This window comes from Mytilus californianus, unplaced genomic scaffold, assembly GCF_021869535.1.
Source record: "Mytilus californianus isolate M0D057914Y unplaced genomic scaffold, xbMytCali1.0.p SCAF_2, whole genome shotgun sequence".
In the NCBI taxonomy this organism is placed as follows: domain Eukaryota; kingdom Metazoa; phylum Mollusca; class Bivalvia; order Mytilida; family Mytilidae; genus Mytilus; species Mytilus californianus.
Window position 1 is genome coordinate 42,560,618 of NW_026262668.1, and position 26,163 is coordinate 42,586,780.

Here is a 26,163-nt window from a genome sequence, read left to right on the forward strand (position 1 = left end):
AACTATTTTCGATAAGCTTATATAAAACGAAGTTATAATTTTTGTATTATTTTTTGTTTCATACAATTATAATGTACAATTATTATATACCAATTATTTATTACCTTTAATTTAAAACTAATAGTTTTTTCTTATTTAGAATTACAAATGTATGGCTTGGTTTGATACAATATTTTCATTTTCGTTCATTTAAATTTACCATTTACTATAAGGCCATTCATTATACGCCAATACTTAATACAGCGGTTAGGACATCCCAGCTTATATAATCATAAGATAGCTTCGATGTGCATGCTAACCCTTTCTGTCAGTCAGTCCTAACTTTATCCAAATCTCTGTCCTAAGAAATCCTTAGGACCTATCTTAGGACAGTTTCGATATTATGTTGATAAAATGTCATAAATAACTTATGACATTTTATCAACATAATATCGAAACTTCATTTATATTCCGCAATATACCATCTTCATTATATTTGACATTTATCATTCAGAATCAATTGCACGACGACAATTTACTTTTATTTTCCGTTCCACAATAACTTACCAGTAATGATTGGACTGTAAATAGAGAAAAAAAAACCGATACGGTGATGTGTTATGTAACTATGTTGGCTTTCTATGAAATTCTTTAAAAAATTTTTTTATTATATTGTTATTTCCAGTAATTCCATTTATTAATCAATTTATTTATTTATTTATTTATTTATTTATTTATTTATTTATTTATTTATTTATTTATTATTTTTTTATTCATTTGTCCTCTTGTTATTTTTACTGTTTTTTCCTGACAATAATCTTAAAAGCATTGACGTGGTTAAAATCTTTCCAGAGCCCGGGTTCATACCAAAGTCCATTCGGAATCCGGTACGGTTTTATTGCGTTCATTTACCTGTGCAACTATTTCAAAACGAGTTGTCTCCCTTTCGGGTTCGGTTTCCTACTTATTCACTTAGAAATGAAATAAATGGTTGTGTTTTATACAGTTTGAAAAAAATCTTTGTGTTTATGAAATGAAAGATGATATTCATCACACGAAGTCAGAGTGTTCACTCAAGAAATCAGATAATACAGAGAAATAAAGAAAAATAGGTTCCCGAGTTTGGGTTACCACTTTTACCAAGGCGGAAACATAGAAAACTTTTTTTTCAGTCTTTTGCCAGTTAAGAACAAAAGCGTACTCATACATAACATAAAACTTTATATTTTACACCATATCCATTAATTTTTGTAACAAAAATCTCTAAAGAATGATAACAAATCATATTTAAAGATTTCCGGTTCGGCAAATTTCCGGCAAATTCCGGTTCGGGTTCGGGTTCGGGTTACCACTTTTACCGACCACCTTATTTCAATTGCCAACAGCGACACCTAGCACTCGGTAGCTTTGGCGTAACTGAAAGATTTCAACCGTAGACGTAAGTGAGAGGATAATACATAGTGCAATTATTTATGAAAGAGTTTGTCCTGAAAGTCGAATTTATTACGAAATCAGAATGTATCTCTTAATAGGTCGTATAGGGTAAAACAAATTCGAGATGCGAGAGCAGTTACAGGGGCACGTAACCCAATTGTAAATTCGAATGCCAATTCTGGTGAAAACGTAACCAGGATTTGAACTTTATTTATTTTTCAAGGAGCCATGTGGCCCCTAGCATTTTGGACAATTTTTCTACGGTTATAATTGTAGTTTTTAAATTGATGAACAATAACAAACATTTTTTTTTATTTAACATTAAAACCATCACTGGCATCAGTATCACCATGACTCATGACTCTGTAATAAATTATTTGGCATCTAGGATCTGCTATTCATTTCGGTTCATGTGGAGCCTTCGGCTAAAATGGCTGCATTTTCACCTCAAAATTTACTCATTGTACAGACAAACCTGAGTATCTGGAAATTTTTTAAAGCATAGCATGCTCTAGATAAATAAAATTCAAATACATTTTCTCTTTTAGCATGTTTAGAAATTAAAAACTTAACTGGAAAATTTGGCAGCGCACTTTTTTTCATTCTTCCAGACGGTGGCAAAATAAACAAAGTTGGGAAAGAGGTTTGAGAACTTCCCCGCAGGTAATAATTGAAGGAAACTCTATACACCTTATCGCTATTTGGAAAGCTGTCCCGCTTGAACTAGTACTTTTGACGTCATACAACAATCACTTTTCCATTGTGGCGTCAGATATTTTCTATTATGACGTCAAAATTTTACGGGAACCTTTGTGATGTCCAATAATGGCGGACAAATAACGATAAAATTAAGGTGTATTGATTGACATGGACAATAGAGCTACAAAATATACCTGACAATAATTCAGGGTTCTTGTTAAGACTCATATACACGTTCGAGGCGCCTCATTTTTGAAACCCGTGAGTCCATGGGACGCGTCCTCGTTGTATCCCCCCACCCGAGTCCAAAACACATCGTTTTGCCTAGAAGATTCATGATCGTCGACATTGTTTTGACAGGAAACTAAACCGGAAGTCAATGTTGGAAAATTATGTAATGCGTAGATGAATATTTTTGTTGACTGATAACTTTTTTTAAAAATTTAAGTATTTCATCCTAAAATATAATAATTCTGTTCAAACTGATTAATAAATATGTAATAGTTACCGATTTTTAAAAAAATTATGAGTATTTGAAAAGCTTGAATATTTCCATGTGTTGAACATCACGTACTTATCGATTGAAACAAAGTAAAAAATTTTGAGAACTTGATATGAAATGATATAAAAAATCATTTACTGTTACGGTGTTCACTTTAGATTTGCTTGTTTTTATTAAAGATTATAATAATTATCATGATGCAAACATCAAAGTGATTATTAACTCAATGATTAAATATAATTAAAATTGATTAATGATAAATAATATGAACTGTGACAAGTCTGTGTTCATGCAATCCCAATTTCTTATAAATACTGGCTTGTCCAACAAAATGACATCAGTTTCACAATGCCAGAGTCAGTCAAAGTTGAAGTCCTTCTTCAAAAGGATACCTGATGACATTGAATCATCAGAACCAAGTATAAGACCAAAAGTCAATGACCCACTACACCAAGAATTGATAGAAATAGAAAGATCTTCAGAAACAACAACTTCAGTTACTTCAGTCACTACATCAACTTAACCAAAGAAAAAGAGGAAATGGCAGTCCATATATGTTGTAAATTAATGAACAATAACTATTAAGAGATCATAACTTTTATTGATATAATAAAAACTACCAATCCAACATGCATCATTTTAGTTTTATTTCATCATATTTCATCATATTAACACACAAAAATTTACATGCATCCTGGACTCATCAAAATCTATTGGGACTCACCATGAAAAATTCCTAGTGAGAACCCAGTAACTGGTGATTTAAACTGTGTACCTGAATGGACCATTTCAAGTGAAACTCAACTGTTTGTGATAATATCATCTTCTGCAGGGACGAAAAAAAGTGCACAGCAAAATCCAGTTAAGTTTAAAAGATTTTAAAACATAAAATGCATTTGAATTTTTTTTATCTATAAGGCCAAAAAAAAATATATGTCTGTTTAAGGTTACATACTTTTAAAAATTGGGTAGGTAGGTCGGTATTTCCATTTTATTTTATTTTTTCATTTTATTTTTTGTGACATGATTTTGAGTCATGCTGTTTTGTCTTGTCATGGTCCGAGTTGATCATGGGCAGAGTTTACGTGTTTTTTTAATGGTTGGATTATTTCCCTTGGTTATTGGTTGGAAAAAAATGGCGGCAAAGTGTTTATTTCATCACGTGAGTTGCGAATTTCCTTAAAACAGCTGTCATATTCACGATTGTGAACATTTGGATGTATCAGGCAATTGATTTATATTATTTGCAACACTAACTTCGCTTTTGACACAAGTTCAATTTATTTTTCACTTTACGACGGAAATAAAATGACTTAGGGACGGCGCTCAAAAGTAGGGTTGGTCAGGTTACCGTAAACAGACATATATTTTTTTTTGGCCTAATATGCAGTTTTTATCACACAGTCAGTCAGGGGTACTACTTGTACAAGATATTTTTATTTACTTCAAGAAGTAAATAATAATCATGATAATATACTTATATATTAAGTAAATTTGTTATATTCATATTTTCTTATAAGGTTTGAATAATCTCCCCTTAATTTTCTCAAAAAAATTTACTTGTATAAGTAATTTTTTTTTACAATCCCTAAACTTCTCATGTTTTGGGTTGTAAAAACATGCCTTAAACAATTTTTCTCTGGTTAGCTTCTAATTTTTAATTAGAGTTCAAGTTTCATCTCATTAATTCAACAAAGAAACTATTTGTGCAAAGATCTTAAATTATTGCCCAAGGCCTTCAAAAATTGCCCCTTGGAGGCTTGTAAAAGGGCAGTGTTTTGAAGATAACAGACAAATGAGACTTTCATTGTCCATGAAATTACACTTGATTAGTAAAGACATCTGCAAAGGACAGACAATTAAAATTCTAATAGAGAAACGAAGTCCTGAGAAATTCAAGAAAAGAAGATAGTATGACTTTTTTACTTGTACAAATGTATAAGTAAAAAAATCTGAATGTATATAGCTACGGGCCATTAAAATAATTTACCTATACAAGTAAATAAAATAAACTTGTATAAGTATCTTACAAATTTACTTGTATAAGTATATTAATATTTACTTCTTCAAGTCAAGTAGTACCCCTGACTGACAGTGAATTTTTGATGAAAGTTTGTCTACAGGCTTTTTTTCACCTAGTCAATTTAAATATGTAATAAAAAATATACCTTCATGTGCTACCTTTGAGAGATAAATGGGGTAGAAATTTTAGGTATTTACTGGACATTTTAGTTTCCTGGACATTTCTATCATTGTCCATCCAATGGAAACACATACTAAACTTTTTTTGTTTCAAAAGATAAACGCATGCAGAGTTTTGAAAAAAACATCTTTAATATCTTCTCTACATAGGCATGATAAGTGTGTTTGTGTAACAATTCTTTGGAATCAATTCATTTTTAACCGGATTTTCAAAGGAAATATCGGTTATTAAAATGGTTATATATTAATTATGTTAGAGTACTATGTTAAACAACCATAGTTCTGTTCAATTAGATATTATAAATATTTCAGCATATGATATGATTTATTTTCATTATTAATTAGATCTTTGAAATATTTTAGCATATGATAATCATTGGAGTGACAGATTTATTTGAAAATTTACTGTTTTCTGATTGAAATATAGGTTAAGTCCATTGGGGTAACCCCTACCCCCCTTTTTTTTGATAACTTGTAAACGGTCAAGATTCCCAACCAGAAACCATATATATTCTTGTATGGGACAATATATCAAATCAAATGAAATATAGGGGAAGTCCACGGGGGTAAACCCTACCCCCTTCTTTTTGAAAACTTGTAAATGGTTGAGATCCCCACCCCTAAACCATATATGTACTTGTATGGGACAATAAATTAAAGCAAATTTAATTTAGGGGAAGTCCCCTGGGGTAACCCCTACTCTCCTTTTTTTTGAAAACTTGTAAATGGTCAAGATCCCCACGGTGAAACCATATATATTCTTGTATGTTACAATAAAACAAATGAAATGAAATAAAAGGTGAGTTCCTTGGGGTCATTCCCACCTTCTTCCTGTTTAAGAACTTGTAAATGGTTGAGATCCCCGCCCCTAAACCATATATATCCTTGTATGGGACAAAAAAACAAATATGAAATAAAGGGCAGGTCCCCTGGGAAAATTAATCAGTTTGTATGTGTTATATTTGAACATAAATTAAATATATATAGGGTTCTTTAAGTGCTGAATCTAAACTTGTTTTTAATTAGATAATAATCTATTTTAATTATGAGATAAAGTTTATGACATTGATAGATAAGTTGCAGATCTGTATTATTTTTTTGACACATGAAAGAAACAATATTAGCAACTATTAATTAAATTTGATTATAATATGGAAATAGATATAACATGATATCTGATTTTAGAGAAGTATTTTGCTGGTTTTTATACGACCGCAAAAAAATTTTTGTGGTCGTATATTGGTATGACGTTGGCGTCGTCGTCCGGCGTCGTCCGAAGACACATGGATCTTTCTGAAATTGTACTACAAGGTTCCATATCACAAAGGGAAAGCTGGAATTGAGTTTGGGGGTAATTGCCTCAATATTTTAGGAATGAGGGGCCAAAAAGGGGCAAAAAACAAGCCTTTTTCTTGATCCAGGACAATAACTTGTGTGTAAGTGTATGGATCTTTCTGAAATTGTACTACAAGGTTCCATATCACAAAGGGAAAGCTGGGTTTGAGTTTGGGGGTAATTGCCCTAAACGTTTAGGAATTTGGGGCCAAAAAGGGGCCAAAAAACACATTTTTCTAGTTTCCAGACAATAACTTGTGTTCAAGTGTATGGATCTCTCTGAAATAGTACTGCAAGGTACCATACCACAAAGGGAAGGCTGGGATTGAGTTTGTGGGTGATGAATCATAAGGGGGTTCAAAAAATGTGGGGGGGTATTTTTTTTTTTTTCATTTTTATACGACCTCAAAAATTTTTGCGGTCATATATTGGTATGACGTTGGCGTCGTCGTTGTCTTCGTCGTCCTGTGTCGTCCAAAGACACATTGGTTTTCGCACTCTAACTTTAGTTTAAGTGAATGGATCTCTATGAAATTTAACTATAAGGTTCAATACCACAAAAGGAAGGTTGGGATTGATTTTGGGGGTTATGGTACCAACAGTTAAGGAATTAGGGGCCAAAAAGGGGCAAAAAATAAGCATTTTTGTAACTTCCAGACATAACTTGTGTGTTAGTGTATGGAGCTCTCTGACGTTGTTCCACAAGGTTCCATATCACAAAGGGAATGCTGGGATTGATTTTGGGGGTAATTGCCTCAAAATATTAGGAATTAGGGGCCAAAAAAGGGGCAAAAAACAAGCATTTTTCTAGTTTCATGACAATAACTTGTGTGAAAGTGTATGGATCTTTCTGAAATTGTACTACAAGATTCCATATTACAAAGGGAAAGCTGGAATTGAGTTTGGGGGTAATTGCCTCAAAATTTTAGGAATAAGGGGCCAAAAAGGGGCCAAAAATAAGCATTTTTCTAGTTTCCAGACAACAACTTGTGTTCAAGTGTATGGATCTCTCTGAAATTGTACCACAAGGTTCCATATCACACAGGGAATGCTGGGATTGATTTTGGGGGTAATTGCCTCAAAATTTTAGGAATTAGGGGCCAAAAAAGGGGCAAAAAACAAGCATTTTTCTAGTTTCATGACAATTACTTGTGTGTAAGTGTTTGGATATTTCTGAAATTGTACTACAAGGTTCCATATCACAAAGGGAAAGCTGGAATTGAGTTTGGGGGTAATTGCCCGAAACGTTAAGGAATTGGGGGCCAAAAAACACATTTTTCTAGTTTCCAGACAATAACTTGTGTTCAAGTGTATGGATCTCTCTGAAATTGTACTGCAAGGTACCATACCACAAAGGGAAGGCTAGGATTGAGTTTGGGGGTGATGAATCATAAGGGGGTTCAAAAAATTGAGGGGGGGGATTTTTTTTTTTTCTTTTAAAATTTTCCATTTTAAGTTGGTTATTTCTGATTTATATTTAAAAGCAAATAATAATGATATGGTAGGAGATACACACCAAACAGGATGTGTGAATTATTATATAATAAGTATTGTACAATAGCAAGAAATTTTCAATTGCACAGTATTGCACAATAGCAAGAAATCTTCAATTGCACAGTATTGCGCAATAGCAAGAAATCTTCAATTGCGCAGTATTGCGCAATAGCAAGAAATATCCAATAGCACAATATTGCGCAATAGCAAGAAATTGTCAATTGTACAGTATTGCGCAGTAGCAAGAAATATTTAATTGCACAGTATTGTGCAAAAGAAGATACTTCATATAAATTGCTTATTTCTTGACCAATTTCAATGGGGTTTTATTCTTGAATTCTTGGGGTTCTTTAATATGCTGAAACTAACCGTGTATTAAGTTTTTGGATTTTGGGCCCCGTTTTTAAATTGGTCCACATTGAGGTCCAAAGGGTCCAAAATTAAAATTTGTTTGATTTCATCAAAAATTGAATTATTGGGGTTCTTTGATATGCCGAATCTAACCGTGTATTTAGATTCTTAATTTTTGGTTCCGTTTTCAAATTGGTCTACATTAAGGTCCAAAGGGTCCAAAATTAAACTAAGTTTGATTTTAACAAAAATTGAATATATGGGGTTCTTTGATATGCTGAATCTAACCATGTATTTAGATTTTTGATTTTTGGGCCCAGTTATCAACTTTGTCCACATTGAGGTCAAAAGTGTCCAAAATTAAACTTTGTTTGATTTCATCAAAAATTAAATTCTTGGGGTTCTTTGATATGCTGAATCTAACCATGTATTTAGATTTTGGATATTGGACCATAATAGGTGAATGTCCAATTTAAAATTTTTAAGTTATTAGACCACATTCATTCTGTGTCAGAAACCTATGCTGTGTCAAATATTTAATCACAATCCAAATTCAGAGCTGTATCAAGCTTGAATGTTGTGTCCATACTTGCCCCAACTGTTCAGGGTTCGACCTCTGCGGTCGTATCAAGCTGCGCCCTGCGGAGCATTTTATTTTTCATGTTTTCCTTTTTTTTTTCTTTTAAAATTTTCCATTTTAAGTTGGTTATTTCTGATTTATATTTAAAAGCAAATAATAATGATATGGTAGGAGATACACACCAAACAGGATGTGTAAATTATTATATAATAAGTATTGTGCAATAGCAAGAAATTTTCAATTGCACAGTATTGCACAATAGCAAGAAATCTTCAATTGCACAGTATTGCGCAATAGCAAGAAATCTTCAATTGCACAGTATTGCGCAATAGCAAGAAATATCCAATTGCACAAAATTGCGCAATAGCAAGAAATTGTCAATTGTACAGTTTTGCGCAATAGCAAGAAATATTTAATTGCACAGTATTGTGCAAAAGAAGATACTTCGTATAAATTGCTTATTTCTTGACCAATTTCAATGGGGTTTTATTCTTGAATTCTTGGGGTTCTTTAATATGCTGAATCTAACCGTGTATTTAGTTTTTGGATTTTCGGCCCCGTTTTTAAATTGGTCCACATTGAGGTCCAAAGGGTCAAAAATTAAACTTTGTTTGATTTCATCAAAAATTGAATTATTGGGGTTCTTTGATATGCCGAATCTAACCATGTATTTAGATTCTTAATTTTTGGTTCTGTTTTCAAATTGGTCTACATTAAGGTCCAAAGGGTCCAAAATTAAACTTAGTTTGATTTTAACAAAAATTGAATTCTTAGGGTTCTTTGATATACTGAATCTAAACATGTATTTAGTTTTTGATTATGGGCCCAGTTTTCAAGTTGGTCTAAATCGGGGTCCAAAATTAAACTTTGTTTGATTTCAACAAAAATTGAATATATGGGGTTCTTTGATATGCTGAATCTAACCATGTATTTAGATTTTTGATTTTTGGGCCCAATTATCAACTTTGTCCACATTGAGGTCAAAAGGGTCCAAAATTAAACTTTGTTTGATTTCATCAAAAATTGAATTCTTGGGGTTCTTTGATATGCTGAATCTAACCATGTATTTAGATTTTGGATATTGGACCATAATAGGTGAATGTCCAATTTAAAATTTGTAAGTTCTTACACCACATTCATTCTGTGTCAAAAACCTATGCTGTGTCAAATATTTAATCACAATCCAAATGCAAAGCTGTATCAAGCTTGAATGTTGTGTCCATACTTGCCCCAACTGTTCAGGGTTCGACCTCTGCAGTCGTATCAAGCTGCGCCCTGCGGAGCATTTTATTTATTGGTTTATGTAAATAAGTTTGAGTTATTTGTTTTGAAAAGTGATGTGTTTAATTGATAAATATAAAATCATATCTAATTTTAGAGATTTATGAGTGGTTAAGTCATATCTAATTTTAGAGAATTATTTTGGTGTTTTGTTACTGGTTCATGGAAATAAATTTGAGTTATTGGCGAAATATCATTGGTAAATTGTCTGAAAGTTTTTTGGTAGGCTGTCTGTCTGTCTGTCTGTCTGTCTGTCTGTCTGTCTGTCTCTCTGTCTGTTTGTCCTTCAGTTTGGCAAATCAGTTTGCCACACTTTTATGCCTGCGCTGTAGTTGAGGGGGCATTAAGTTTTACCCTTGTCTGTCTGTAAGTACGTATGCTGTATGTCCCAAAATTGATTTTCGTTCCCTGTGGGACAATAAAACAAATGAAATGAAATATAGGGGAAGTCCATTGGGGTAACTACCACCCCATTTCTTTTTGATAACTTGTAAACGGTCAAGATCCCCACCCTGAAACCATATATATTCTTGTATGTTACAATAAAACAAATCAAATGAAATAAAAGGTGAGTCCCCTGGGGTTACTCCCACCTTCTTCCTGTTTAAGAACTTGTAAACGGTTGAGATCCCCACCCCTAAACCATATGAAATTTAGGGGAAGGGATGTCCTCTGGTGTAACCCCCAACCCCCTTCTTTTTGAAAACTTGTAAACGGTCAAGATCCCCACCCCGAAACCATATACATGTATATTCTTGTATGTTACAATGAAACAAATCAAATGAAATTTAAGGCAAGTCCCCTGGGGTTATATCCACCTTCTTCTTGTTTGTGATTGAATTATTTTCCTTTGAACAGAAATTGTTAATTATATGCATTAAGTTTGATTACGCTAATCCTTTATAGATAATTTTCACCTGTTTATAAGTCCTGTAATCAGTTTACTAAACATATGGTTAATGTCTTATCTTGAGTGACAGATTTATTTGAAAATTTTCTGTTTTCTAAGTGTTGATGATTAAAAGCTATTTAGTAGTAAATATAGTTAGAAATTTACTATTCATTATTAGACATTTTGAAGATAATTACAGATAAGTTTTATAGATTTTTAAAAGACATTGTATTAATGATAAATAAAATTTTTGATTTTTTTTTCTTTACTTTGGTAAATTGTAAATTGTTTGTTATTCTGTAAAAACTAATTTTCTGAATGCTATATATATTTTTTGGATTAGGTGAACTCCTTTTAAAATTTAGCTTAGATTGTCTATTAATAAACATATATTTAGATTTCTGATTTTGGGCCCAGTTTTCAAGTTGGTCCAAATTAGGGTCCAAAATTAGACTGTGTTTGATTTCAACATAAATTGAATATATATAAGGTTCTTTGAAATGCTGAATCTAAACCTGTATTTATTTTCATTATTAGTTAGATAATACCACATCGAGGTACTAAGGGTCCTAAATTAAACTTTTGTTTAATCAACAATTGAATTCTTGGGTTCTTTGATATGCTGATTTTAACAATGTTTGAGTGTTAAATCATATCTAATTTAAGAGAACTTAGTCATCATTGGTTGTTGTTATTATACTATTGATTATTATTTGAAAAATTACATCATATCTAATTTTATAGAACTTAGTCATCACTTTATTCATTATAATCATGTCTATTTATCAAGTTTGAGTTATTTCCCTTTGCACAGAAAATATATGGATAAAATTAAATTGTGTTTCATTTCAACTTAAATTAAATATATATAGGGTTCTTTCAAATGCTGAATCTAAACCTGTATTTAAAAATTAGATTTTTGGGCCCAGTTTTCAAGTTGGTCCAAATCAGGGTCCAAAATTAAACTTTGTTTGATTAACAAAAATTGAATTTATGTGGTTCCTTGAAATGCTGAATCTTACCATGTATTGAGAGATTTTGGATTGTGAGCTCCTTTATCAAATTGGTCTACATTGTGGTCCAAAGGGTCCTAAATTAAACTTTTGTTTGATTTCATTGAAAAATGAATTTTTGGAGTTCTTTGATATGCTGATTCTGACAATGTACTTAGATTTTGGATGTTGGACCATAGTAGGTAATTAAATAAATGTCCAATTTCAAATATTTCAGTTCTTTGACCACATTCATTTTGTGTCACAAACCTATGCTGTGTCAAATATTCAACCACAATCCAAATTCAGAGCAGTTTTAAGCTTAAATGAAGTGTCAATACTTGCTCAACTGTTCAGGGTTTGTCCTCTGCAGGAAAATCCGGTTTGCTGTCACTCTGACAGCCTCTTGTTATCACATTTTCATGATTTTAGTAAAAAAAAATAGCATTTTTGGCTGTATATTTATCTGATTTAACAAAAATTCATCAGTGATTTGTTCAAAAAAATTAGCACAAATAATCTAATACACAATTCAATCAAGCCTAAAATCATTTTTAAGAAAAGGGGTCCATGAACTCGTTTTCAGGTTAAATCAGTTTGAATGATAAAAATCAGTCGAAAAATGCATCTTTTCTCGAAACGTCACAGTTTGACATATTAAAAAAATAACATTTAGGAGATAACTGTACTGTATTTTAAGCTCCGACGGCATCAATTGGTGATTTGATGGTTGCAAATTAAGTTTACTGGCGACATGTTAGCAGAGCCAGTAAATGGGTATTTGCGACCATCAAATCACAAATTGATGCCGTCCTACATAAAATACAATATTGTTTTCTCCATTCTAATGAAACTTACAGAAAACAACGTCAAATCATACATTTAAAATCTGTCATACGTCGTCTGCGCTTGCGCGTACCAGTGATTTTCCTGCCTTTATTTTGGGTCCGAATATAGGCCCCATTCCCAATTAGAAAAACCCTATTTTTTTCCCAAATGAACACTGAAAATTCCCAATTTAATCAAGTTTTATCATTAGTATGAAAAACCCTGATGATATATATTAAATTAAAATGCACCAAGAAAAAAAAATGATATGTTAAAATTTGGTCATGACAGAAAATTGGAATTTTAATAAATAACCTCATTAAACTATGATGAAAACAATGATTTATTTTTTCCCAATTCACATGTTATACGACACATTTTCCCAATTGCCTAGGGCCCAGGCCCCATTTGAAAAAGGGTAGGAAAATCACTACGTACATTTTCATGGCATCAATTGTGAATTGTGAATTGATGCCATGAAAAATGGTGACATTATCCAATCAAAATGAACATTACAAATGATGTTGCATTAGAATTTACGTTAGGGACGTCATTACCTCCCCTGTAACTGTATCCTATGCCCTTAAAACTTTTCCAGATACACATGTTAGTCTATGCTCAAGAGTAAATTTTGAGGTGAAATCTCAGCCATTTTAGCCAAAGGGTCCACATGAACCTTAACATGTTGATGGTCAAACATTTTTTTCAACTGTGTGCTAATTAAGTTATCCATTATACTGTATAGTGGTTTGCACTTGCACACTTCTGATGTAATATATTAAAATTAAACTTGAAGTTTTATTCATAATCAATTCAATGATACAAAATATTGCATATATACATGTAATCTGCACATCATGTATGTGCTTTCGGGTGGATGTTTTAGTCTGACACATTTTTGGTGGAACCACTCAAGGCAGCCATAAAAAACGAGTGATGCCCTCGGTTTTGCACGAAAACAGTTCCACTCTACAATGTCCCTCTTTGAAGCTTTCAATGCCTGTCGCATCCTGAACATGCATGAAATATTTGCCACTGGATGTTAAGCAACCAACAATCAATCAATGCCTGTCTGACATGCTTCAGGTTAAAAGTATTTTTTTATTTTTGAAATATATTTTCGTCCAAAATTTTTGTTGAAAACATGTGATGTTGTTTTAATATGTTGTCTTCTAATATTATCGATCGTAATTTCATTTCTATTTGCGATAGTACATGCTCTTTTGAACAGTTCATCAAGTATCCAAAATCTAGTCATACTGTTCCAACAGCTTATTATTTTCAGGTTGGCTAAACTAAATCATTAATTTATAGTTCCATCAAAATGATAAAAAAAAATTCACTCTGATATTGATTCTTTGCAATTTTTTGTCAGCTCGCATCAATATATACTGCCTCATATTGTTGTAATCAAGTTATTTACCTTCCTTTTTTTTCTTTGGCCGTTTTTTGATAAACAGCAAGGCCCTCTTTGTTCTTCTGGGCAATCCAACGACAGACAATTCTGCACTTTTCGCCTTTCGGTCTTCCTCTGCGGGCCATGTTAGTACGCTGCATACACAAGTTCACAATATTTTAGTTCACTGCTGTCAAACTTTGCTTTTGATGCATCAATTTTTTGCAATAATTTTTTATTCAGCCATGCTGGATCTATGTGATCACTCTGGATTTGGAGATGGTGCAGAATTCTAAGTTGAAGACATATCATGAAACTAATTATGTGTTTTTGTGACTTGCAGAAACTTTATACACCATTTTGATCATTTATTATCAACTTTTGACATGTTATTTGCCCTCAAATGAAGAAAAAATTGGTTGAACAGCTACTTTATTAAGTCTCCCAAACGAAGTTTGGGAAGACTTATTGTTTTTGCTCAGTTCTTATTATTATTATTATTCTTCTTCTTCTTCTTCTTCTTCTTCTTCTTCTTCTTCTTCTTCTTCCGCCGCTTTTAAATTTGAACTTGTCCGCACCCGTTCTCCAAAACCGCTTGTCAGATTAACTTAGGGTTTCACAATATGTTAGACTAACATGTCTAGTGGTGCAATCAGGGTTTTGTTTGTGCAGTGGGGTTTATAAAGGGGTACTTTGAGGGGCAAAAAGAAAAGAGGGTTTTACTATAGAACCCTATGGGATTTTATTTTTTTTAATTTTCAAATGATTATAAATTGAAAACCGTTTGTGATAGACACAATCTTTTTAATTGAAAATGTTCTAAATGATAAAGCCCATTAAATGAAATACAGGGTTAGTCCCCAGGGGTCACCCCCACCCCCTGCCATTTAAGAAAGTTCTAATACCTTGTAAGTGGTCAAGATCCCCACCCCTAAACCATATATATTCTGGTTTGTCATGATAAAGCACATCATATGAAATACAGGGTTAGTCCCCAGGGGTCACCCCCACCCCCTGCCATTAAGAAAGTTCTTATATCTTGTAAGTGGTCAAGATCCCCACCCCTAAACCATATATATTCTGGTTTGTCATGCTAAGATGATTTGAATGATATACAGGGTTAGTCCCCAGGGGTCATCCCGACCCCCTGCCATTTGAGAAAGTTCTAATATCTTGTAAATGGTCAAGATCCCAACCCCTAAACCATATATATTCTGGTTTGTCATGATAAAGCACATCATATGAAATACAGGGTTAGTCCCCAGGGGTCACCCCCACCCCCTGCCATTTAAGAAAGTTCTAATATCTTGTAAGTGGTCAAGATCCCCACCCCTAAACCATATATATTCTGGTTTGTCATGCTAAAATGGTTTGAATGATAAACAGGGTTAGTCCCCAGGGGTCATCCCAACCCCCTGCCATTTGAGAAAGTTCTAATATCTCGTAAATGGTCGAGATCCCCACCCCTAAACCATATATATTCTGGTTTGTCATGATAAAGCACTTCAAATGAAATACAGGGTTAGTCCCCAGGGTTCACCCCCACCCCCTGCCATTTAAGAAAGTTCTAATATCTTCTAAGTGGTCAAGATCCCCACCCCTAAACCATATATATTCTAGTTTGTCATGCTAAGATGGTTTGAATGATATACAGGGTTAGTCCCCAGGGGTCATCCCGACCCCCTGCCATTTGAGAAAGTTCTAATATCTTGTAAATGGTCAAGATCCCCACCCCTAAACCATATATATTCTGGTTTGTCATGATAAAGCACATCAAATGAAATACAGGGTTAGTCCCCAGGGGTCACCCCCACCCCCTGCCATTTGAGAAAGTTCTAATATCTTGTAAATGGTTGAGATCCCCACCCCTAAACCATATATATTCCTATTTGTCATGTCTCGAACATTTGAATGACATATACGGTCAGTCCCCAGGGGTCCCCCCACCCCCAATGTTCTAATATCTTGTAAATGGTTGAGATCCCCACCCCTAAACCATATATATCCCTATTTGTCATGTCTGGAACATTTGAATGACATATACGGTCAGTCCCCAGGGGTCCCCCCCACCCCCAATGTTCTAATATCTTGTAAATGGTTGAGATCCCCACCCCTAAACCATATATATTCCTGTTTGTCATGTAATGAACATTTGAATGACGTATAGGGCCAGTCCCCAGGGGTTCCTCCCCACCCCCAATGTTCTAGTATCTTGTAAATGGTCGAGATCCCCACCCCTAAACCATATATATTCTGGTTTGTCATGCCAAGATGATTTGAATGATATACAAGATTAGTCCCCAGGCATCACTAATGCATATAACTTTACTGGACCAAACCAATTTTCACTGGAAGTTGCCCAATGTCAGGCGACCCTGGGAATTACGAATTGTGGGAGCTTCGTTTGGGAGACTTCGTAACAGCATCCTGTTACATTCATTTCTTGTTTTAGATATACACTTGCATATACATGTACAAAATGTAGTTCCTTTGTAAATCAAAATTTATTATCAAATTACTATTTATTAATTCATGTGAAAAAGTAATATATATATATAATGATCTATAATTTAAGCCATGTAAGCAGTTGATGAGAATTTTAAAAGTATTTAATCAGTATCTTATGCTTATGTAAGTAATTGAAAAAAATTTGGTACAAGATGTGTATTGATATCAAAGTTGATTCCCACACTTTTTAGCTCACCTGGCCCAAAGGGCCAAGTGAGCTTTTCTCATCACTTGGCGTCCGTCGTCCGTCGTCCATCGTCCGTTAACTTTTACAAAAATCTTCTCCTCTGAAACTACTTGGCCAAATTTAACCAAACTTGGCCACAATCATCATCGGGGTATCTAGTTTAAAAAATGTGTCCGGTGACCTGGCCAACCAACCAAGATGGCCGCCATTGCTAAAAATAGAACATAGGGGTAAAATGTAGATTTTGGCTTATATCTCTGAAACCAAAGCATTTAGAGCAAATCTGACAGGGATAAAATTGTTTATAAGGTCAAGATCTATCTGCCCTGAAATTTTGAGATGAATCGGACAACCCGTTGTTGGGTTGCTGCCCCTGAATTGGTAATTTTAAGGAAATTTTGCCGTTTTTGTTTATTATCTTGAATATTATTATAGATAGAGATAAACTGTAAACAGCAATAATGTTCAGCAAAGTAAGATCTACAAATAAGTCAACTTGACCAAAATGGTCAGTTGACCCCTTAAGGAGTTCTTGCCCTTTATAGTCAATTTTTAACCATTTTTCGTAAATTTTTGTAATCTTTTACAAAAATCTTCTCCTCTGAAACTACTAATACAAATTTAACCAAACTTGTCCACAATCATCATTAGGGTATCTAGTTTAAAAACTGTGTCCAATGACCCCGCCCGCGAACCTAGATGGTTGACATGGATAAAAAATAGTACATAGGGTAAAATGCAGTTTTTGGCTCATATCTCTGAAACCAAAGCATTTAGAGCAAATCTGACAGGATAAAATTGTTCATTAGGTCAAGATCTATCTGCCCTGAAATTTTCATACCAATCAGGCAACACGTTGTTGGGTTGCTGCCCCTGAATTGGTAATTTTAAGAAAATTTTGCAGCTTTTGGTTATTATCTTGAATATTATTATAGATAGAGATAAACTGTAAACAGCAATAATGTACAGCAAAGTAAGATCTACAAATAAGTCAACATGACCAAAATTGTCAATTGACCCCTTAAGGAGTTATTGCTCTTTATAGTAAATTTTTTACAATTTTCATAAATTTTGTAAATTTTTGTAAATTTTTACAAAATATTTTCCACTGTAACTACTGGGCCAAGTTCATTATAGATAGAGATAATTGTAAGCAGCAAGAATGTTCAGTAAAGTAAGATCTACAAACACATCACCATCACCAAAACACAATTTTGTCATGAATCCATCTGTGTCCTTTGTTTAATATGCACATAGACCAAGGTGAGCGACACAGGCTCTTTAGAGCCTCTAGTTTGAAATGCTCTTATTCCAATTCTTTTCTTAGGCAAATAAGAGTAATGATACAATACAGTATGATAGACTGTCATTATTTACAAATAATTTCACTGAAAGGTGGGAGTATAAATTGGAATCGCCTCCATTATATTGCCAATCTTAATTGACCACAGTTACATTGTAATCAGTTAATATCTCATGTATTACATAATTGAATACACAATATTAACCTCAAGATATATATGACAAAATGCTAGCAGAGTGTATTTTACTTGTAAAATCAGTGTTATAATCATCTGTTGTTAGTCAATACTTTATGTTAATTTAAGTTACAATTATCATTAATTAGCTTGTTTTGAAATCAAATTTATTTGTTTATTCCCTATATTATTGCTATTTAACAGTGTAAGGTATAATTGTACATGTATATATTTGAATACAATTATCTTTCTGAATTTAATGCAAGTGTGATATTATTATTATTATTATTTACAGTGTTTATATACATGATATAGCGCCTATCTAAATAAACATTTACTCTAAGCGCTTTACAATGCATAAAAAAAAAACAACGATTCAAGTACATTTTATATATATATATAAACAAAATTAAAAAAGAAAATCTATGTGTCAGTGTTGCAATAGAATCAAAATAGAAACCGTAAAAAAAAAATACAACTCAATATAGGAAAATTAAAAATTATTCATCAAAATTAATTTTAAAATATAAATAAATTTTGAAAAAAAAATATTAAAAGAAAATCAACAGAAGAGCTTCAATTTAGAAATTCGACTAATAGCTTTATGTCTAAAAATAAAAAGAGTAAAGGAAATAAAAATGCAATAAAAAATAAGTAAGTATGAGAAATGTCTAAAAACATGAAAAAGTGTAAAGGAAATAAAAATGAAATAAAAAGTAAGTATGATACATTAAAATATATACTGAGATCGAATAAAGTCTAATACCATCCGATTATTAATTATGTGGAAAAGCCTGTCTGAAATTCTGAATAAATAAGTTTTAATGTTTTTCTTGAAGCATTCACAGATTCCGTGTTTCACAGTTCTTTCGGCAAGTCATTCCATAAAACGGTGGCCTCTCTATCAAACCGTCTCTCTCCGTATGTTTTTGTTCTAACTGTTGGTTTGACTAGAAGCATGTTGTTTTCTGACCGAAGAGTTCTTGTTGGCTTGTAAATGTTAACTAGTTCTTGAAGGTACACGGGTGCTTCCTGTTTCAGAGCTTTAAACACATAAAGCAACACTTTGTATTTGCAAGGAAATGTTATTGGCAGCCAATGAAGAGATTTTAAAATTGGACTAACATGTTCGTTTTTCTTTTTTCTTGTTATTAATTTTGCTGCAGTGTTTTGTCAGTTTGTACATGCTGTAATCGTTGGATTGCATTTGCGGGAAGTCCATATAACAATGCATTCCCGTAGTCCAAGCGAGACGTCACTATAAAAGAGCAAACAAGTGTCTTTGCTGAATTCTCTGTAATGAATGGACTAATTCGACAGATATTTCTGATCTGGTAGAAACAAGATTTCGAGGTCGCACTAATCTGTTGGTCCATCGCCAATGCTTTGTCAAAGTAAACACCAAGGTTCTTGACGCATGCTGAATCACTAACGATGTTTTTGCCAAAAGTGAGGTGACAGTCTGAGAACTCTTTTACTCTGTGTTTCGGAGAGAAAATTATCAGCTCAGTTTTATCTTCGTTTAATTTAAGCTTATTTGAACACATCCAAGAGCTTATGTCTGCCATACAGGTTTCAAGTCTACCAGATATATTGTTCCAATTGTCAAGCGGTTTAATTACGAGATACACCTGAGTATCATCCGCATAGCAGTGGTAACACATATTATGACGTTTACATATTTCACCTATGGGTTTTGAGAAAATGCAGTAAAGTTTCGGTCCGAGGACGGATCCCTGCAGAACACCATACTTCAGATGAATATCGGTTGACTGAACAGAGCTGATTGCGATACGCTGAGTTCTATAAGTTATATCAAGTATTTTGCTTTTGTTTAGCACAATACCGGAAAAAGATCACTTTGATTGTCAGACGCACCATATAAGAAGTACATTTTACTGAGAATTTCATGAACTGAAATGGATGATTTTTATACGACCGCAAAAATTGAAAATTTTTTGGTCGTATATTGGTATGACGTTGGCGTCGTCGTCGTCGTCGTTGTCGTCGTCGTCGTCGTCGTCGTCGTCGTCTGGCGTCGTCCGAAGACACATTGGTTTTCGCACTCTAACTTTAGTTTAAGTGAATGGATCTCCATGAAATTTTACCATAAGGTTCAATACCACGAAAGGAAGGTGGGGATTGATTTTGGGGGTTATGGTACCAACAGTTAAGGAATTAGGGGCCAAAAAGGGGCCAAAAATAAGCATTTTTGTAACTTCCAGACAATAACTTGTGTGAAAGTGTATGGATCTCTCTGACATTGTACCACAAGGTTCCATATCACAAAGGGAAGGCTGTAATTGATTTTGGGGGTAATTGCCTCAAAATTTTAGGAATTAGGGGCCAAAAAAGGGGCAAAAAACAAGCATTTTTCTAGTTTCATGACAATAACTTGTGTGTAAGTGTTTGGATATTTCTGAAATTGTACTACAAGGTTCCATATCACAAAGGGAAAGCTGGAATTGAGTTTGTGGGTAATTGCCCGAAACGTTTAGGAATTGGGGGCCAAAAAGGGGCCAAAAATAAGCATTTTTCTAGTTTCCAGACAATAACTTGTGTTCAAGTGTATGGATCTCTCTGAAATTGTACTGCAAGGTACCATACCACAAAGGGAAGGCTGGGATTGAGTTTGGGGGTGATGAATCATAAGGGGGTTCAAAAAATTTGGGGGGGGGGGATTTTTTTTTTTCTTTTTTTTTCTTTTTTTCCTTTTTTTTTTCTTTTAAAATTTTCCATTTTAAGTTGGGTATTTCTGATTAATATTTAAAAGCAAATAATAATGATATGGTAGGAGATACACACCAAACAGGATGTGTAAATTATTATATAATAAGTATTGTGCAATAGCAAGAAATTTTCAATTGCACAGTATTGCACAATTGCAAGAAATCTTCAATTACACAGTATTGCGCAATAGCAAGAAATCTTCAATTGCACAGTATTGCGCAATAGCAAGAAATATCCAATAGCACAATATTGCGCAATAGCAAGAAATTGTCAATTGTACAGTATTGCACAATAGCAAGAAATATTCAATTGCACAGTATTGTGCAAAAGAAGATACTTCGTATAAATTGCTTATTTCTTGATCAATTTCAATGGGGTTTTATTCTTGAATTCTTGGGGTTCTTTAATATGCTGAATCTAACCGTGTATTAAGTTTTTGGATTTTGGGCCCCGTTTTTAAATTGGTCCACATTGAGGTCCAAAGGGTCCAAAATTTAACTTTGTTTGATTTCATCAAAAATTGAATTATTGGGGTTCTTTGATATGCCGAATCTAACCGTGTATTTAGATTCTTAATTTTTGGTTCCGTTTTCAAATTGGTCTACATTAAGGTCAAAAGGGTCCAAAATTAAACTTAGTTTGATTTTAACAAAAATTGAATTTTTAGGGTACTTTGATATGCTGAATCTAAACATGTATTTAGATTTTTTATTATGGGCCCAGTTTTCAAGTTGGTCCAAATCGGGGTCCAAAATTAAACTTTGTTTGATTTCAACAAAAATTGAATATATGGGGTTCTTTGATATGCTGAATCTAACCATGTATTTAGATTTTTGATTTTTGGGCCCCGTTATCAACTTTGTCCACATTGAGGTCAAAAGGGTCCAAAATTAAACTTTGTTTGATTTCATCAAAAATTGAATTCTTGGGGTTCTTTGATATGCTGAATCTAACCATGTATTTAGATTTTTTATTTGTGGACCCGCTATCAAATTGGTTCATATTGAGGTCAAAAGGGTCCAAAATTAAACTTTGTTTGATTTCATCAAAAATTGAATTATTGGGGTTCTTTGATATGCCAAATCTAACCGTGTATTTAGATTTTTAATTTTGGGTCCCATTTTTAAATTGGTCTACATTAAGGTCCAAAGGGTCCAAAATTAAACTTAGTTTGATTTTAACAAAAATTGAATTCTTGGGGTTCTTTGATATGCTGAATCTAAACATGTGTTTAGATTTTTGATTATGGGCCCAGTTTTCAAGTTGGTCCAAGTTGGGGTCCAAAATTAAACTTTGTTTGATTTCAACAAAAATTGAATATATGGGGTTCTTTGATATGCTGAATCTAAACATGTATTTAGATTTTAGATTTTTGGCCCAGTTTTCAAGTTGGTCCAAATTGGGGTCCAAAATTAAACTTTGTTTGATTTCAACAAAAATTGAATATATGGGGTTCTTTGATATGCTGAATCTTACCATGTATTTAGATTTTTTATTTGTGGGCCCGCTATCAAATTGGTTCATATTGAGGTCAAAAGGGTCCAAAATTAAACTTTGTTTGATTTCATCAAAAATTTAATTATTGGGGTTCTTTGATATGCCAAATCTAACCGTGTATTTAGATTTTTAATTTTGGGTCCCGTTTTTTAAATTGGTCTACATTAAGGTCCAAAGGGTCCAAAATTAAACTTAGTTTGATTTTAACAAAAATTGAATTTTTGGGGTTCTTTGATATGCTGAATCTAAACATGTGTTTAGATTTTTGATTATGGGACCAGTTTTCAAGTTGGTCCAAGTTGGGGTCCAAAATTAAACTTTGTTTGATTTCAACAAAAATTGAATATATGGGGTTCTTTGATATGCTGAATCTTACCATGTATTTAGATTTTTTATTTTGTGGGCCTGCTATCAAATTGGTTCATATTGAGGTCAAAAGGGTCCAAAATTAAACTTTGTTTGATTTCATCAAAAATTGAATTATTGGGGTTCTTTGATATGCCAAATCTAACCGTGTTTTTAGATTTTTAATTTTGGGTCCCGTTTTTTAAATTGGTCTACATTAAGGTCCAAAGGGTCCAAAATTAAACTTAGTTTGATTTTAACAAAAATTGAATTCTTGGGGTACTTTGATATGCTGAATCTAAACATGTGTTTAGATTTTTGATTATGGGACCAGTTTTCAAGTTTGTCCAAGTTGGGGTCCAAAATTAAACTTTGTTTGATTTCAACAAAAATTGAATACATGGGGTTCTTTGATATGCTGAATCTAACCATGTATTTTGATTTTGGACATTGGACCATAATAGGTAAATTAAAAAAAATGAAGTTCTTAGACCACATTCTTTCTGTGTCAGAAACCTATGCTGTGTCAAATATTTAATCACAATCCAAATTCAGAGCTGTATCAAGCTTGAATGTTGTGTCCATACTTGCCCCAACTGTTCAGGGTTCGACCTCTGCGGTCGTATCAAGCTGCGCCCAGCGAAGCATTTTATTAAAAATAAAAAAAATAAAAATAACACAGTGAAATAACAATGAAAATGAAAATGTTCTACATTTAATCCAAGTGTCGTCTGTTTTTTATGCCCCCGCCGTAGCGGAGGGGGCATTAAGTTTTACCCTTGTCCGTCTGTACGTACGTACGTCCCAAAATTGGTTACCGTTCTCTAACTTTAGTTTGTCTCAACCAAATGTTATGAAACTTATACACAATGCTTATTACCACAAAACACAGATTAAGTTTGAATTTTGGTGGCGTCACTTTTACTGTTCTAGAGTTATGCCCCTTTACAAATGGAAAATTGCTGAATTTATCATTTCCGTTCTCTAACTTTAGTTTGCCTCAACCAAATGTTATGAAACTTATACACAATGCTTATTACCACAAAACACAGATCAAGTTTGAATTTTGGTGGCGTCACTTTTACCCTTCTAGAGTTATGCCCCTTTACAAATGGAAAAATTGCTGAATTTTTCGTTTCCGTTCTCTAACTTGAGTTTGCCTCAACCAAATGTTATGAAACTTATACACAATGCTTATTATCACAAAACACAGATCAAATTTGAATTTTGGTGGCGTCACTTTAACCGTTCTAGAGTTATGCCCCTTTAGAAATGGAAAAATTGCTAAATTTTTATTTTATTCTAAATATCAAGTTATTTTTAAAATTGGAGTTATCTTTCTTTTTACATGATTATAGTTGAATCAACTACAATCAATGCTTTATACAATGCAATGTTTAATTATGACTTCCACTGATAAAACACAGATCAAGTTGAATTTGGGTAGTGTCACTTTAACCATTATTTAGTTATGCCCCTTTATAAATCGAAAGATTGCAAAATTTTTAGTTTCCATTCTGTAACTTAAGTTTGCCCCAACCAAACATTATGAAACCTATACACAATATTCATAACCACAAAACTAAGATCAAGTACAAATTTTTTGTTTCCGTTTTCTAACTTTAGTTTGCCTCAACCAAATGTTATGAAACTTATATACACAATGCTTATTACTACATAATGCAGATTAAGTATGAAATTTGGTGGCAACACTTTTACCATTCTTGAGTTACATGTATGTCCCTTTATAAACATAAAAATTGCTGAACTTTTCTGTTCTCTAACTTTAGTTTGTCTCAACCAAATGTTATAAAACTTATACACAACCCTTCTAGAGTTATATATGCGTGTTTACAAATAGAAAAATTGTTGAATTTTTAGTTTCTGTTCTCTTCTTAAGTTAGCCTTAACCAAATGTTATGAGACTTACACACAGTGCTTATTACCACAAAACTCAGATCAAGTTCAAATTTGGGTATCGTCACTTTTACCGTTCTTCAGTTATGTCCCTTTATAATTATATGATATACAAGCGGAGGCATCATCTGTGTCCACATGTGGACACTATCCACATTTATTTTATACAAGGGATAACAATAATTCAAACTGAATTTTTGTGCTATCTGAACTTTCAATATGAGATTTTAAAGATCATTGACACAAAGTATGCTTGTAACTAAAATCCACTGTACAACTAATTTTGTGTGCTGTCAGAAAATTGGATCCAAATCAAAATTTGATCATGGATGAATGATAATAAAAATGAAAATTGGCATGCATTATGTTGACACTAAAGGGGTCTGTCATCTTGAGATTGCTGACAGTATGATATTTTATTAACTTCATTGTGGAAGACCTCACAGACGCCAAAAGCTGATGTGTGTGAGAAACATAAATTGGAGCTTTTTATACGACCGCAAAAAATTTTTTGGGATCGTATAATGGTATGATGTCGTCGTCATCTGCGTCATCGTCCGAAGACCCATTGGTTTCCGGACAATATCTTTAGTTGAAGTGAATGGATCTCTATGAAATTTTTTAAGAAGGTTCAATACCACAAAAGGAAGGTTGCGATTGATTTTGGGGATGATGGTCCCAACCATTTAGGAATTAGGGGCCCAAAAGGGGCCAAAAACAAGCATTTTTCTAGTTTCAGGATATTAACTTGTGTATAAGTATTTTGATTGCTCTGAAATTGTACCACAATGTTTAATACCACAAGGATTCATTTAAGGGGTTATGGGGCCAACAGTTTAGGAATTAAGGGCCAAAAAGGGGCCAAAAACAACAATTTTTTATACGCCCGTTTACGGGACGTATTATGGTATACCGTTGACCGTCCGTCCGTCTGTCGTCAACATGTCGGACATTAATTCAAAAGCGCTTTAACCAATATGCAAGAAACTTTGGTGAATTGTTTATATCTATTGATGTGAGCTCCCTTTCGTTTTTTATAAATTTCGGATTTACCGTTTCCGAGTTTTGGGGTTTTATTCATTAAAAAAGGGGGGATTTTCCAGTTTTCAGACAATAACTCAAAAACAATTTCACCAATTTGCATGAAACTTTTGTGAATTGTTTATATCTATTGACGTGAGCTCCCTTTTGTGTTTTTCAAAATTTCAGATTTACCGTTTCCGATTTATGGGGTTTTATTTATTACAAAAAGGAGGATTTTCCAGTTTTCAGACAATAACTCAAAAATGCTTTCAGCATTTTTTATAAAACGTTAGTAATTTGTTTATATCTATTTTTGTTAACTCCCTTTTGATTTTTATAAATTTTCGAATGTAGGTTTCTGAGTTATAAGATTTTATTTGTTTATAGTCTGACAACAGATTTACTAAGCATTGTGCAACAGCACAGTGTATTGCACAACAGCAAGAAATCTTTAATTGAATATAAATTCAATTCATATAACCAATTTCAAGTTCTTTGACAACATTTATTCAG

The 26,163-nt window shown here is 33.1% G+C and overlaps 1 protein-coding gene across 18 annotated transcripts in view; it reads left to right on the forward strand.

The window, feature by feature from the left end:
* Positions 1–1,345: 1,345 nt before the first annotated feature.
* The window catches only part of LOC127729861 (uncharacterized protein DDB_G0280205-like), a 192,072-nt gene continuing 167,254 nt past the window's right edge, over positions 1,346–26,163 (forward strand). For all 18 annotated transcript variants that reach the window (XR_007994871.1, XR_007994870.1, XM_052237784.1 and 15 more), the window contains exon 1: positions 1,346–1,417. The gene's annotated coding sequence lies outside the window, so the exon portion shown is untranslated. The remainder of the gene's footprint in view (positions 1,418–26,163) is intronic.